General features: G+C 42.0%; 1 protein-coding gene across 3 annotated transcripts in view; it reads left to right on the top strand.

The window, feature by feature from the left end:
- Positions 1-13,986, top strand: part of LOC139423980 (phospholipid phosphatase-related protein type 5-like) — a 45,619-nt gene that overhangs the window by 24,560 nt on the left and 7,073 nt on the right. The window lies entirely within an intron of this gene.

Raw genomic sequence — 13,986 nt, 5'->3', positions numbered from 1 at the left:
GATTTCCTAGTGTTTATACAGTATTATATGTCCAACAACAAATGATAAATAATACACATTTAATTAAAAAAACATACTTTTTTTTACTCAGAAAATTGGCCAAATTTGCACAGGCTTGCCAGTTGGGGAAACCTGGATAAGAGTTGCCAGTTACCATTACCATGTCATTTCTTATTTCTTACTTTAGTGACATCAAAGTAATAAGGGATTGTGTAAGTAAGATGTCATCTAAGATTAGCTTCTCTTAACAGTTAGCCTTTAGAAATGGGGTTAGATGCTAGCTCTATGGGTGAGCTCTAGAACTGCTTGTTCAGTACAGTTCCATCAGGCCAAGTCGAAGTGAGATCTCATGCACATGATCCAACTGGCAGACATAAACGTTTTAGGTGTCCCATACCCTATCAGCTGACTTTGCTCTCCTCACCCTTCCTCACCCCTCCTCACCCTTCATGTCTCGCCTCCCAATTAGCACCTTTCGTCTCGGAGCTGACCGAGAGTCTTTGCTCGTTAGCTTACATTCTAATTACCATGCAGATGATGGCAATTTAACCCAGAGAAGATGTTTTCTCTCCTGTGTCTCCCTGCTGCTCGGGGGGTGGGGGGTTAGATCAGCTTTATTATTGCAGACAGATTGTGGCTTCCATCAATGGAATTGTCTGCATAATTTCCAATCCCTCATATATATTTTTTTGTAAATATATACACTACCGTTAAAAAGTTTGGGGTCACTTAGAAATGTCCTTGTTTTTGAAAGAAAAGCACTTTTTTTTTTTGACCATTAAAATAACATCAAATTGATCAGAAATACAGTGTAGACATTATTAATGTTGTAAATTACTATTGTAGCTGGAAACGGCTGATTGTATTATGGAATATCTACATGGGCGTACAGAGGCCCATTATCAGCAACCATCACTCCTGTGTTCCAATGGCACGTTGTGGTAGCTAATCCAAGTTTATAATTTTAAAAGGCTAATTGTTCATTAGAAAACCCTTTTGCAATTATGTTAGCACAGCTGAAATCTGTTGTTCTGATTAAAGAAGCAATACAACTGGCCTTCTTTAGACTAGTTAAGTATCTGAAGCATCAGCATTTGAGGGTTTGATTACAGGCTCAAAATGGCCAGAAACAAATAACTTTCTTCTGAAACTCGTCAGTCTATTCTTGTTCTGAGAAATGAAGGCTAGTCCATGTGAGAAATTGCCAAGAGACTGAAGATCTCGTACAATGCTGTGTACTACTCCCTTCACAGAACAGCGCAAACTGGCTCTAACCAGAATAGAAAGAGGAGTGGGAGGCCCCAATGCATAACTGAGCGAAAGGACAAGTACATTAGAGTGTCTAGTTTGAGAAACAGACACCTCACAAGTCTTCAACTGGCAGCTTCATTAAATAGTAGCCGCAAAACACCAGTCTTAACGTCAACAATGAAGAGGCGACTCCAGGTTGCTGGCCTTCTAGGCAGAGTTGCAAAGAAAAAGCCATATCTCAGACTGGCCAATAAAAATAGAAGATTAAGATGGGCAAAAGAACACAGACACTGGACAGAGGAACTCTGCCTAGAAGGCCAGCATCCCGGAGTCGCCTCTTCGCTGTTGACGTTGAGACTGGTGTTTTTCCAAATTGTGTTTCGTTATAGCCTTATTCTAAAATGGATAAAATAAAAAAAATCCTCAGCAATCTTCACACAATACCCCATAATAACAAATGAGATTTTTAGAAAATTTTCCAAATGTATTAAAAGCAAAAAAGTTCATGTCAGAGCCAAAACCAAGCCCTGAGGTCGAAGGTATTGTCCGTAGAGCGCCGAGACAGGATTGTGTCGAAGCACAGATCTGGGGAAGAATACCAAAAAATGTCTGCAGCATTGAAGGTCCCCAAGAACACAGTGGCCTCCATCATTCTTAAATGGGAGAAATTTAGAACCACCATCTCTTCCTAGAGTTGGCGCCTGGCCAAACTGAGCAATCGGGGGAGAAGGACCTTGATCAAGGAGGTGACCAAGAACCTGATGGTCAATCTGACAGAGCTCTATAGTCCCTCTGTGGAGATGGGAGAACCTTCCAGAAGGATAACCATCTCTGCAGCACTCCACCAATTAGGCCTTTATGGTAGAGTGGCCGGACGGAAGCCCCTCCTCAGTAAAACACACATGACAGCCCGCTTGGAGTTTTCCAACAGGCACTTAAAGACTCTTAGAACATGAGGAACAAGAATCTTTGGCCTAAATGCCAAGTGCCACGTCTGGAGGAAACCTGGCACCATCCCTACGGTGAAGCATGGTGGTTGCAGCATCATGCTGTGGGGATGTTTTTCAACGGCAGGGACTAGGAGACTAGTCAGGATCGAGGCAAAGAGGAACAGAGTGATCCTTGATGAAAACCTACTCCAGAGCGCACAGGATCTCAGACTGGGCGAAGGTTCACCTTCCAACAGGACAACGACCCTAAGCACACAGCCAAAACAATGCAGGAGTGACTTCGGGACAAGTCTCTGAATGTCCTTGAGTGGCCCAGCTAGACCCCGGACTTGAACCCGATCGAACATCACTGGAGAGTCCTGAAAATAGCTGTGCAGCAACTCTCTCCATCCAGCCTGACAGAGCTTGAGAGGATCTGCAGAGAAGAATGTGAGAAACTCCCCACATACAGGTGTACCTAGCTTGTAGAGTCATACCATAGAAGACTTGATGCTGTAATCGCTGCCAAATGTGTTTCAACAAAGTACTGAGTAAAGGGTCTGAATACTTATGTGATTTAAAAATAATATTAATAATCATACATTAACAAAAATGTCTAAAAACCTGCTTTTGCTTTGTGATAATGGGGTATCAAGCATTTTGATCAATTTTAGAATAAAGCTGGTACGTAACAAAATGTGGAAAGGTGAAGGGGTCTGAACTTTCGGAAGGCACTGTATATGCATTTTACAGACACAGTATATTTTACAATAGTTGTCTTTTGTTCGTTTTTCGTCCCATCCTTCAGCTATCCCTCCATCTATCTCTGAAAACCATACAGTTTTATTTGCCACATCTTTTTCCACTGGCTGTTTCACAAAGTTCTGAACCTTTCTAATCTCATAGTTTCTACAGATAGTAAATTAAAGATAAACATTTTTGCTGAGAGAATTACTATATTGATCGACTGACTATGACTTAAATCACCCAGCAGCTATTTGCAGAGTTAGCTCCAGGTAAATATTGCAATTCATCACTTGATTCAAAAGTCCTGCGCACCGGGAAAGCGAAATGTTCCCATGAGACAAACTCCGCCTACCCGGCGGACCGGCAAATCTGTGACTAAATCAAGTGCATCTACTGCGCTGCCCAATCGGTTTGCTCAAATCGCCGTGGCTACAGAGCTTCCATGACCCTGGCCACAGCCAAGTTTAAAGGCTACTAACCTACGTAAGATTTAATAACCTTTAAAACCATGACCATAGAGAGACCTGTCAACGAATACAGCAAAGATCTGCAGTTTTTGAGTGAGTTCATGTTTAAGTTTATATTCAACACTATTACAAAACGTGCTTCTCCGTACTTCCGCTCGGGCTGCAGCTGCAATGAATGAGTGGCCAAGTATCGATAGCCCTGCATTTTATTATTAGCAGCTCGTCGTGTCGATTTTAATATCAAGGAATATTTCACTTTCTCTGGTCATAGGAACAACATGAATTTGTGCATGAGGCAGATGTGGTGCGACTCGAGGTTCGCCATCCAGTGGAAGGCGGTGTCTCCTCTCTCTGGTCAGTCTCACCGGAGGAAAGGAAGGATCGTTTTGAACGGTCATCCAACTCGGAATTCCACGTCAGAAACTCGGCATCTTTCTAGAGCTCCGACTTTTCGACCTGAAGATCACTCACGTCGTGATTTGAGCAAATTATTTAAATTCATGCTCCACAGTGCCTCACACGTGCCAAACCAACTGATCTATTTTGTTATCAAAGCTCGAGTTTTGAAATATAATATGGTCTAATTAACAATATTGGCAGGCCAATCATATAGCCAGTATTCTGTGATCTGTATTAGGCCTACTGCCCAAACCTCATTCCTACAACTGTTTGTGTGGGTTAATGTAAAATAATAATCTGAGCAGTAGATCTCAGCTTGCCTTTTGACTGCGAAAGTGATCTTGACTCGGAAAACGCTTGTGACCACTGATCTAGATCATCTATAAGGCTGTGGAGGGATCCAAATAGTGGATTTAAAAGAACATGAATCATCACCGTACAATACTTACTGACTTTATTGACCACATGGGGAAATTTTGTTGCAATGTCATGTGCATGTTTAAAGTGCCGTTTAAATACTAAACAAAATTGACAATACAACTTTCATAACCGTTACATACCAATACATTTTTTGGGGGGGAAAATACTAGCCTGCTGGCCTTACTGAGTCAATAGGAACATTAGCCCGAGCTATTTAGGAGGGATATCACACCTGGCACAAATGATTGTCTAGTTGTGTTTTTCCTGCTGAGGGGTGCCCTATACCTGCGCCCAGAGGGGAGTAGTTCAAAGTCTGGGTACAGGGGGCAGCTTTTTAAACCCTGGATTTCTAAGCCATTGATATTATTGTTGGATCAGATTTTAATAGATAACATTTCTATGGCCATAATAAATAGGTATGCCAATAGTGTACAACCTTGTTTTACTCTTGACAGTTTAATACTTTCTGAAAAGTAGCCATTATTTACTATTTTACACCTAGACTTACTATACATAACTTGAACCCAGTGTATAAGAGATTTAACAAAATGTAAATATTCCAGGCGTACTTTATCAAAATACTTTTTAAAGTCAGTTATGAATACCAACAACTTCATAATAAGAATAACATCCAACAACTTCATAATTATTTTTATTTATTTATTTTACCCCTTTTTTCTCCCCAATTGGTAGTAGTTACAGTCTTGTCTCATCACTGCAACTCCCGTACGGACTCGGAAGTGGCAAAGGTCGAGAGCCATGCGTCCTCCGAAACACAACCCAACCAAGCCACACTGCTTCTTGACACAATACACATCCAACCCGGAAGCCAGCCGCACCAATGGATGGAAACACCGTACACCTGGAGACCTGGTCAGCGTGCACTGCAACAGGCGTGACACAGGAGTCGCTAGTGCGCAATGAGACAAGGATATCCCTGCCGGACAAACCCTCCCCAACCCAGACAACGCTGTGCCAATTGTGCGCCGCCCCATGGGCCTCCCGGTCGCGGCCGACTGCGACAGAGCCTGGGCTCAAACCTAGAATCTCTGGTGGCACAGCTAGCACTTCGATTCAGTGCCTTAGGCCACTGCGCCACCTGGGAGGCTCAACGTCATAATTCTATGCACTATGAATTTTGCTAGAATCTTTACATCACAACACTGAAGTGTAAGGGGCCTCCAATTTTTTTACTGGACTGGATTTTATATTTACCACTTGGATCCTGTTTAAGTAAGTTGAGTATCTGATAATCTACCATTTTTATAGGAGTGGTTAAAACATGCAAATAACGGTCCTCTTAGTACATCACAAAAGGTTTGGTATACCTCAACTGTTATGCCATCCAGCCCTGGAGTTTTCCCGGACTTAAAGGCTTTAATTGCATCAAGAAGTTGGATGGAGGAGACTGAAACGAGTACTTTTGTAAGGATCGACGCTGGTAGAGACGAGAAGCAGGTACAGGGAGTGAACATTTAATATCAACGGACATAGGACAGGACAGCGTCTGGACATGAACACATAATGACAATAATGCTGACACAGGGAACAAACGGGGGAGCAGACAAAAATAGGGAAGGCAATCAACAAAGTGAAGGAGTCCAGGTGAGTCCAATGAGCGCTGATGCGCGTAATGATGGTGACAGGTGTGCGTAATGAAGGTGTGCGCAGCCTGGCGCCCTTGAGTGCCAGAGAGAGAGAGCGGGAGCAGGCATGACAACTTTGCTCTCTCTTCCAAAATATTGTTTGGTGAATCATGGGGGACTCCGTCATTTGTAAGTTTCAATAAATTAGGTTGAAGATGAAAAAAGAATGTTGTGTATTTTCCCCCATATTCCATCCAGTTCACTTTATTTTTTGTCATATATTACACTTGATCTTTCTTGAATAAGTTCCTCCATTTATTTTAGTTTTTCCTCTTAACATATTCTGTACCTCTATGGTACAGTTTTTATTACTATCTGTACTGCTTGTCCCTCTATTTCCTTTGGTAATATGAGTTATTTTGACCTAAATTGCTTTTGTTTTAAAGATTAGTATTGAATTACATGACCTCTAAATGCACATTTAAGTGTCCCATAGATTAAGGGGATCTGCTGTGCCTATATTATGTCAGAAAAAGTAAGTTATAAATTATTCTGTCCTGGTTAAAAACAAGGTGTTATCCAATAAAATGTTAATAAAATGTCCAATATCCTCACCAATGTGGAAATTCTATAAGAGTAATTCTATAAGAACTTTTGACTACCTTTTTTAATCATAGGGATACATACTGAAATTAGAATTTGGGTCCAGAAGGTAAGATGGAAGGAAGGATCAAATGAAGGACATCTGGAGTGCAAATGAGCGCACACACACACACACACTGATGCAGATGGCAGGGTGGGCTCCAGGGGGACGTGTTGTCTGTGTCTCTTCTCTGCCATAGGACCATAAGTGTCTAGAAAGAGTCACTGTTGCCGCTGTGGACTGCTTCAGGGAAGGACAGGGTGAAGGAGGGGTGCAGAGGAGGAGAAGGTAAGAGAGGGGTGCAGAAGAGTAGGAGGTAAGGGAGGGGTGCAGAAGAGTAGGAGGTAAGGGAGGGGTGCAGAAGAGTAGGAGGTAAGGGAGGGGTGCAGAAGAGTAGAAGGTAAGGGAGGGGTGCAGAAGAGTAGGAGGTAAGGGAGGGGTGCAGAAGAGTAGGAGGTAAGGGAGGGGTGCAGAGGAGGAGTAGGAGGTAAGGGAGGGGTGCAGAGGAGGAGTAGGAGGTAAGGGAGGGGTGCAGAGGAGGAGTAGGAGGTAAGGGAGGGGTGCAGAGGAGGAGTAGGAGGTAAGGGAGGGGTGCAGAGGAGGAGGAGGTAAGGGAGGGGTGCAGAGGAGGAGGAGGAGGTGGTAAGGGAGGGGTGCAGAAGAGTAGGAGGTAAGGGAGGGGTGCAGAGGAGGAGGAGGTAAGGGAGGGGTGCAGAGGAGGAGGAGGTAAGGGAGGGGTGCAGAGGAGGAGGAGGTAAGGGAGGGGTGCAGAAGAGTAGGAGGTAAGGGAGGGGTGCAGAAGAGTAGAAGGTAAGGGAGGGGTGCAGAGGAGTAGGAGGTAAGGGAGGGGTGCAGAGGAGGAGGAGGAGGAGGAGGTGGTAAGGGAGGGGTGCAGAAGAGTAGGAGGTAAGGGAGGGGTGCAGAAGAGTAGGAGGTAAGGGAGGGGTGCAGAAGAGTAGGAGGTAAGGGAGGGGTGCGGAGGAGTAGGAGGTAAGGGAGGGGTGCGGAGGAGGAGGTGGTAAGGGAGGGATGCGGAGGAGGAGGTGGTAAGGGAGTGGTGCGGAGAAGGAGGTGGTAAGGGAGGGGTGCAGAGGAGGAGGAGGAGGAGGAGGTAAGGGAGGGGTGCAGAGGAGGAGGAGGAGGTAAGGGAGGGGTGCAGAGGAGGAGGAGGAAGTAAGGGAGGGGTGCAGAGGAGGAGGAAGAGGTAAGGGAGGGGTGCTGAGGAGGAGGAGGAGGTAAGGGAGGGGTGCAGAGGGGAAGGGGGAGGGGGTAAAAAGGGTGCCAAAAAAAAAGGGTGCCAAGAGTGCCAAGGGTGAAATGACAAATTGATAAAGGTGAGAAGAGTACCAGATGATGAAATACAGGGAGTGGATAGAGAAAGATTGTTTGTGGAGGCACAGAAAGAGATGGTGGGAGAGTAGGAGTTTCCTTTATCTCCCTACGAGAAAAACACAATAGATCTAGTAGAGAGGGGTTGAAGTGAAGGTACATAGTACACACCATTAAGAAAAAGAGAGGTTGTCGCCTATTATTGTAAGGAGAAGGACAGTGTCTAATTTAGCCACTGTGAAGTGGTGCTGTTTGGTATCCGTGCAGCAGGACAATTTACAGGCAGCTTCACAGTCCTCAACACAATCACAAGGATTATCTGACTGACCGCAATGATAATCACTTTGCTGAGCTCGATCAGAGCCGATACACTGATCGCACCATCAAACGATTCACTCCATCCCTTTATCGCTTCTTTCGATCTCTTTTCTGATCTGGTTCACTTGCTTTCTCATTTCTCTCCTGTTTCTCTCTCTTTTGCTCTGTTGCTCTTTTTATTTGCATGACTTTCTCTCTGAGAGTGGGTATAGTTTGTGGTATAGTTTAGGGTATAATTTATGTATAGTTTATGGTATAGTTTGTATATAGCTTATGTTTACTTTATGGTATAGTTTGTGTATAGTTTATGTATAGGTATAATTTATGGTTTAGTTTATGTATAGTTTATGGTATAGTTATAGTTTATATATAGTTTATGGTATAGTTATAGTTTATATATAGTTTATGGTATAGTTATAGTATAGGTTATGGTTTAGTTTATATATAGTTTATGGTATAGTTATAGTATAGGTTATGGTTTAGTTTTTGTATAGTTTATGGTATAGCTTAGTTTGTGTAGTTTACGTATAGTTTATGGTATAGCTTAGTTTATGGTATAGTTTATAGTTTAGATATAGTTTATGGTATAGCTTAGTTTATAGTTTAGGGTATAGCTTAGTTTATGGTATAGTTTATGGTATAGCTTAGTTTATGGTATAGTGTATGGTATAGCTTAGTTTATGGTATAGTTTATGGTGTAGCTTGTGTATAGTTTATGGTATCGCTTAGTTTATGGTATAGCTTATGTTATAGTTCATATATAGTTTATGGTATAGCTTAGTTTATGGTATAGTGTATGGTATAGCTTCGTTTATGGTATAGTTTATGGTGTAGCTTGTGTATAGTTTGTGGTATAGCTTATGGTATAGTTTATATATAGTTTGTGGTATAGCTTAGTTTATGGTATATTTTATTGTATATCTTAGTTTATGGTATCTTTTATTGTATATCTTGGCTCATGGTATAGTTTGTAAAGTTTGTATAGTTTATGGTACAGTTTATGGTATTGTTTATGGTATATTTTATTGTATAGCTTGGTTCATGGTATAGTTTATGTATCATTTGTATAGTTTGTATAGTTTGTATAGTTTATGGTATAGTTTCTTGTATAGTTTATGGTATAGTTTATGGTGTAGTTTATGGTATAGTTATGGTATAGTTTATGGTATAGTTATGGTATAGTTTCTTGTATAGTTTTTGGTATAGTTTGTATAGTTTATGGTATAGCTTATGGTATAGCTTATGGTATAGCTTATGGTATAGTTTCTTGTATAGTTTATGGTATAGTTTATGGTATAGTTATGGTATAGCTTATGGTATAGTTTATGGTATAGCTTATGGTATAGTTTCTTGTATAGTTTATGGTATAGTTTATGGTGTAGTTTATGGTGTAGTTTCTTGTATAGTTTATGGTATAGTTTCTTGTATAGTTTATGGTATAGTTTCTTGTATAGTTTATGGTATAGTTTATGGTATAGTTTATGGTATAGTTTATGGTATAGTTTATGGTATAGTTATGGTATAGTTATGGTATAGTTACGGTATAGTTTATGGTATAGTTTATGGTATAGTTTATGGTATAGTTTATAGTATAGTTTATAGTATAGTTTCTTGTATAGTTTATGGTACAGTTTATGGTACAGTTTATGGTATAGTTTCTTGTATAGTTTCTTGTATAGTTATGGTACAGTTTATTGTATAGTTTATGGTATAGTTTATGGTATAGTTTCTTGTATAGTTTATGGTATAGTTTATGGAACGGTTTATGGTATAGTTTCTTGTATAGTTTCTTGTATAGTTTATGGTATAGTTATGGTACAGTGTATAGTTTATGGTATAGTTTCTTGTATAGTTTATGGCAGAGCTTTGCCGCTATCAGCTCCATGTAGCATTAGCCTAGTTCTCCTGAGAAGGTTTCTTTACTGACCTGATTGGCCATGGATAGCCTACATATACCTGCATGTAAAGTAATACTGTATGTGTGTATAATGTACATATGTGTATGATATAAGCAGATTATGTTCCAGTATCTAGTTGTACTGTATGTGACAGCTGAAGACATACACCCGCTTGTGCAATGTGATTAGAGTGAACTCGTCAGTCACAGCTCCACAGCACGGATGACTGATCCCTTTACGCTCAGGCAGAAAGCAGAGACACCTCAGTGGTCCTGGCAGAGGGACATGCTTCACTCAGCACCCCAGAGACCAGTTACCAGCATCATCCATTTCTGTTTTACTTACTCATTCTCACTCTCTTCAGCTTCTGCTCCTCTCTTTTGCCTCTCTTCTGTGCTTTTCACACTAAAGACAGACTCTGTTCCTCATCTGCAGCTGTGGCTTAGCTGTTTGGCTGGCGACAGGGAATTTAGAGGGATTTAACAGAGGAGATTTTGGGAAAAGAGAGCATGAAATGAAAGAGTTCAAGAATGGAGGGGAAGGACAAAGGGAGAAAGGGAGAGAGAAATCCTAACCTACTTTCCCTGTTGGGGACTGGGAGGAAACATCTATAAAGGTTGACTGACATAGAAAAAGACATGAGGGAGGAAGGAGTGGGTAAGAGAAGAGTGATATAACACAAGACTAAAGGGTTATGGTTGGTAAAGACTATAGAAATCACAGCATTAGAACATAGTAAACCGAAAACAACCAGAATGATTAACCATAGAAACAGTACATGTTTAGCTGTTTACACTGAAATAAGTGTGTTGAAAACAGTTATTTCCCTTCAAATCAGAGAGCTATATCAATGTCCATGAAGTGCACTCACACATTAGTTAATTGGCGTGTGTGTGCGTGCGTGCGTTTGTGCGTTCACACGCGTTTACAGATTTCATTCAACCGCGATAGTGCTTGTTCCCTCTTGTAACAGTTAATGTTGAACAAATGGTTTTAACAATCCCCAGCCTGGCCAGCTGTTCCTACCCTCCGTGGAGATGTGGTACAGCCTGGATCCTCTTCATATTCCCATGATACTGTATACACTATACAATCCCAGCCACTACTGTATGTACTAGATGGGATCTAACTCCAAGTCGCCAAGGCCCTTAACACTTCCTTTATGTACCATTCATAGTGTTGTAGGCTGTAGCTTATTCTCTCAGCACCAGAGGATAATCAACTCAATCCGCTGTGACATGTACCCTACATGGTAGACCTATCTAAAGCCCAGTGTATGTTGAGGTGATTCAGGTCAGATTCCACTGTAGGTGATGACCGATACAAACAAATAATTACAGTAGAGGTGATATACCATGTCCCATAATGCTTCTGCTTATGGGATTGGAATCATCAGCCTTCCATTTCCCTACACACTCATCTTGACAGAGTCAGCTGTTGGACCAGAGCGGTGTGTGTCGGTTCGCTGAGCATCCGTAGCCGTGTGTGTGTGTGTGTGTGTGTGTGTGTGTGTGTGTGTGTGTGTGTGTGTGTGTGTGTGTGTGTGTGTGTGTGTGTGTGTGTGTGTGTGTGTGTGTGTGTGTGTGTGTCTGAGGAACAATGGTTCTGCTCCAGTGCTGTGTTGTTGTCAGGAGGCTGCTGCTGTTCTTGTCACTCTCGGTTTTATTGTCTGTGTTTATCTGGGATCTAACAGGCCTCTTGGAATTAGCCTCAGATGATTACCTAGGGCTGTTATCTCCCTGCCTCATCTGCTCCTTATCTTCTTTCTGCCTCTTCTCCCTGTCTTCATATCTCCTTCCCCCTCTTTCCCACGTGATTAGAACTGATTCCCAACTTGTTTTGGAGAAGACACATATTTTGATATGCACAGTAAAGATATTTACCCAGTTGCTTACACACAAACACAAACTTGCTCTCACTCTGGCAGGAATATTTACACACACAGGCACATGCACACATAAAAACACACACACACATACACACACACACACCCCAACAGTGTCAGGGCCCAGTTTATCCCACTGGTCAGAGCTTTTCTCTGATTCAGCGGCAGACGAGGGTGAAGTGCAGGACATGTTCTCTTCTCTTCTTCCTGTCCACTCTGTGTCTCCACACAACGGATATTAGACTGATGTCACAGCCCAGACACGTGATTGGTCAGATACTATTCTTAGTCTGTTGAGGGGCTACTGCCTGTCTGCCAAGGTTGGTGTTAAACATTTAGTTTAATTCCAGTCAATTCAGGAAGTATACTGAAATTCAAATTTCAATTCCAACTCAATGCTTTTCAATGAGGGAAGTTTGGAATTGGAATTAGAATTTGGTTGACTTCCTGAATTGACTGGGATTGAAATGTAATTGAAACCAACCCTCCTGTGTGTTTTCCACTCTCTCTCTCCTTTCCTCCTCAGAGGTGTGGTGGAGTGGGTCTAATAACACTGGGAACAAACACTTACTGTAGAGTACCCTTCTGCTTCACATCAGTCAACTGGTGCTGTGTGGAAGCAGAAATGTTACGTGATTGTGTTTTAATGTCAAGGAAGTTAAGTACAGCAGCCAATGTCCTGTCTACAACACAAACACTCCAGCAATGTTACCTTGACTCCTTAAGAGAGCAGTAAGAATAGAGACACGCAGCAGCATGATGGAGGGGGATAATTTAAAAGACGTCGGTTGAAATAATGTGCAACATGATTCACCATGCAGACAGGGTCCAGGCACATCCGTGAATAATTCATTGCTACAGTTTGTTCTCTCTCTTCTATCTCCCTCTCTTTCTGTGTCCCTCTCCCTTCACTCGCTCCCTCTCGACACGCTCTTCTATCTCCCTCTCTTTCTGTGTCCCTCTCCCTTCACTCGCTCCCTCTCCATCTCGACACGCTCTTCTATCTCCCTCTCTTTACTGATTGTATCTCCAAAGTGTTTTCATCTGCTCCAATTCTGGAGGATGTAGCTATTAACAGTGGTGAAAGAGGGATGGTTGTACAGTATTGACTATGTGATATGCTTCTGAACAGGATCACCACCCTACTGCTGAACGGCTTTTAGCAGACTGAGAATCAGTGTTTCAGAGTACTGATCCATGCAGGAGTGGGATGGGATGAAGCCCAATAACTCACTTCCCTAACACATGCTAACAGATTTACTGTGTGGACATATGTTTGTCAGACAGCGGTCAGTCACTCAGCAACCTCTAGTTTATGTTGATCATCTCCTTCCAATTTAATGTCATAGTTCATATTAGAGTTAGTTTAATGTTGCTATGGAACCATTAGTCGCTATGATCTATGTTTCCCTAATGGAGGGGGAGTGCTATTGGGCACGCACATAGCAACACAGAGTCTCTGCTTCAGAGGCTGTTAGCTCATTCAAACTCTCCAGTCTTCATTTTTCTTAGACCTGAGACTTTTCTTTCTCTCTCATTTCTATAAATAAGGGAAGGTAACATGTTATTCTCTGCTATTCCGCTGTATTGTGGATCCCGAGTGCATTTTACATTTATATTTCATGAAAACATAACTTGGATTCAGTTATGCTTTAGTGTTAGGGTGGCTATTAGCTTAAGTCCTTGCTGTTGGAATAATAAACACATGGTTTTCTACAGAAGAACAAGCAAATGTTTTGTTGAGGCAAGTCGCTTCGGAAATGGGAAATAGTTGATGTTGTCTGAGTACCATGCATAAAAGAGTGAGTTTCACAGTTCAGGGCCCTCAATAAAGCAACATGCACTCAGTGGGTGTGAAATGTAGCTACTGTTATCTGGTTTCTGCGGCTGTCACGAGCCTCACTCCAATGGTGGGTATTTTTTGTAACAAAAAAAAATGGCTGGACTCCTGCAAATGTGATGTTGATGATGAGGGTTTCAAATGAAACTGTGTGGGTGTGAACATGGGGATCACTAGCCACGCGCTGACATTAAGCCACGTGTTGTGTGAGAGAGTTGAGGTCTGTGTGGGCAAGTGGCTTTCTGAGAATGTGTGCATAGCCTAAATTAAATCA

The sequence above is a fragment of the Oncorhynchus clarkii genome, chromosome 13, assembly GCF_045791955.1.
Source record: "Oncorhynchus clarkii lewisi isolate Uvic-CL-2024 chromosome 13, UVic_Ocla_1.0, whole genome shotgun sequence".
NCBI classification, from domain to species: Eukaryota; Metazoa; Chordata; class Actinopteri; order Salmoniformes; family Salmonidae; genus Oncorhynchus; species Oncorhynchus clarkii.
This window is presented reverse-complemented; position numbering and strand designations above follow the sequence as displayed.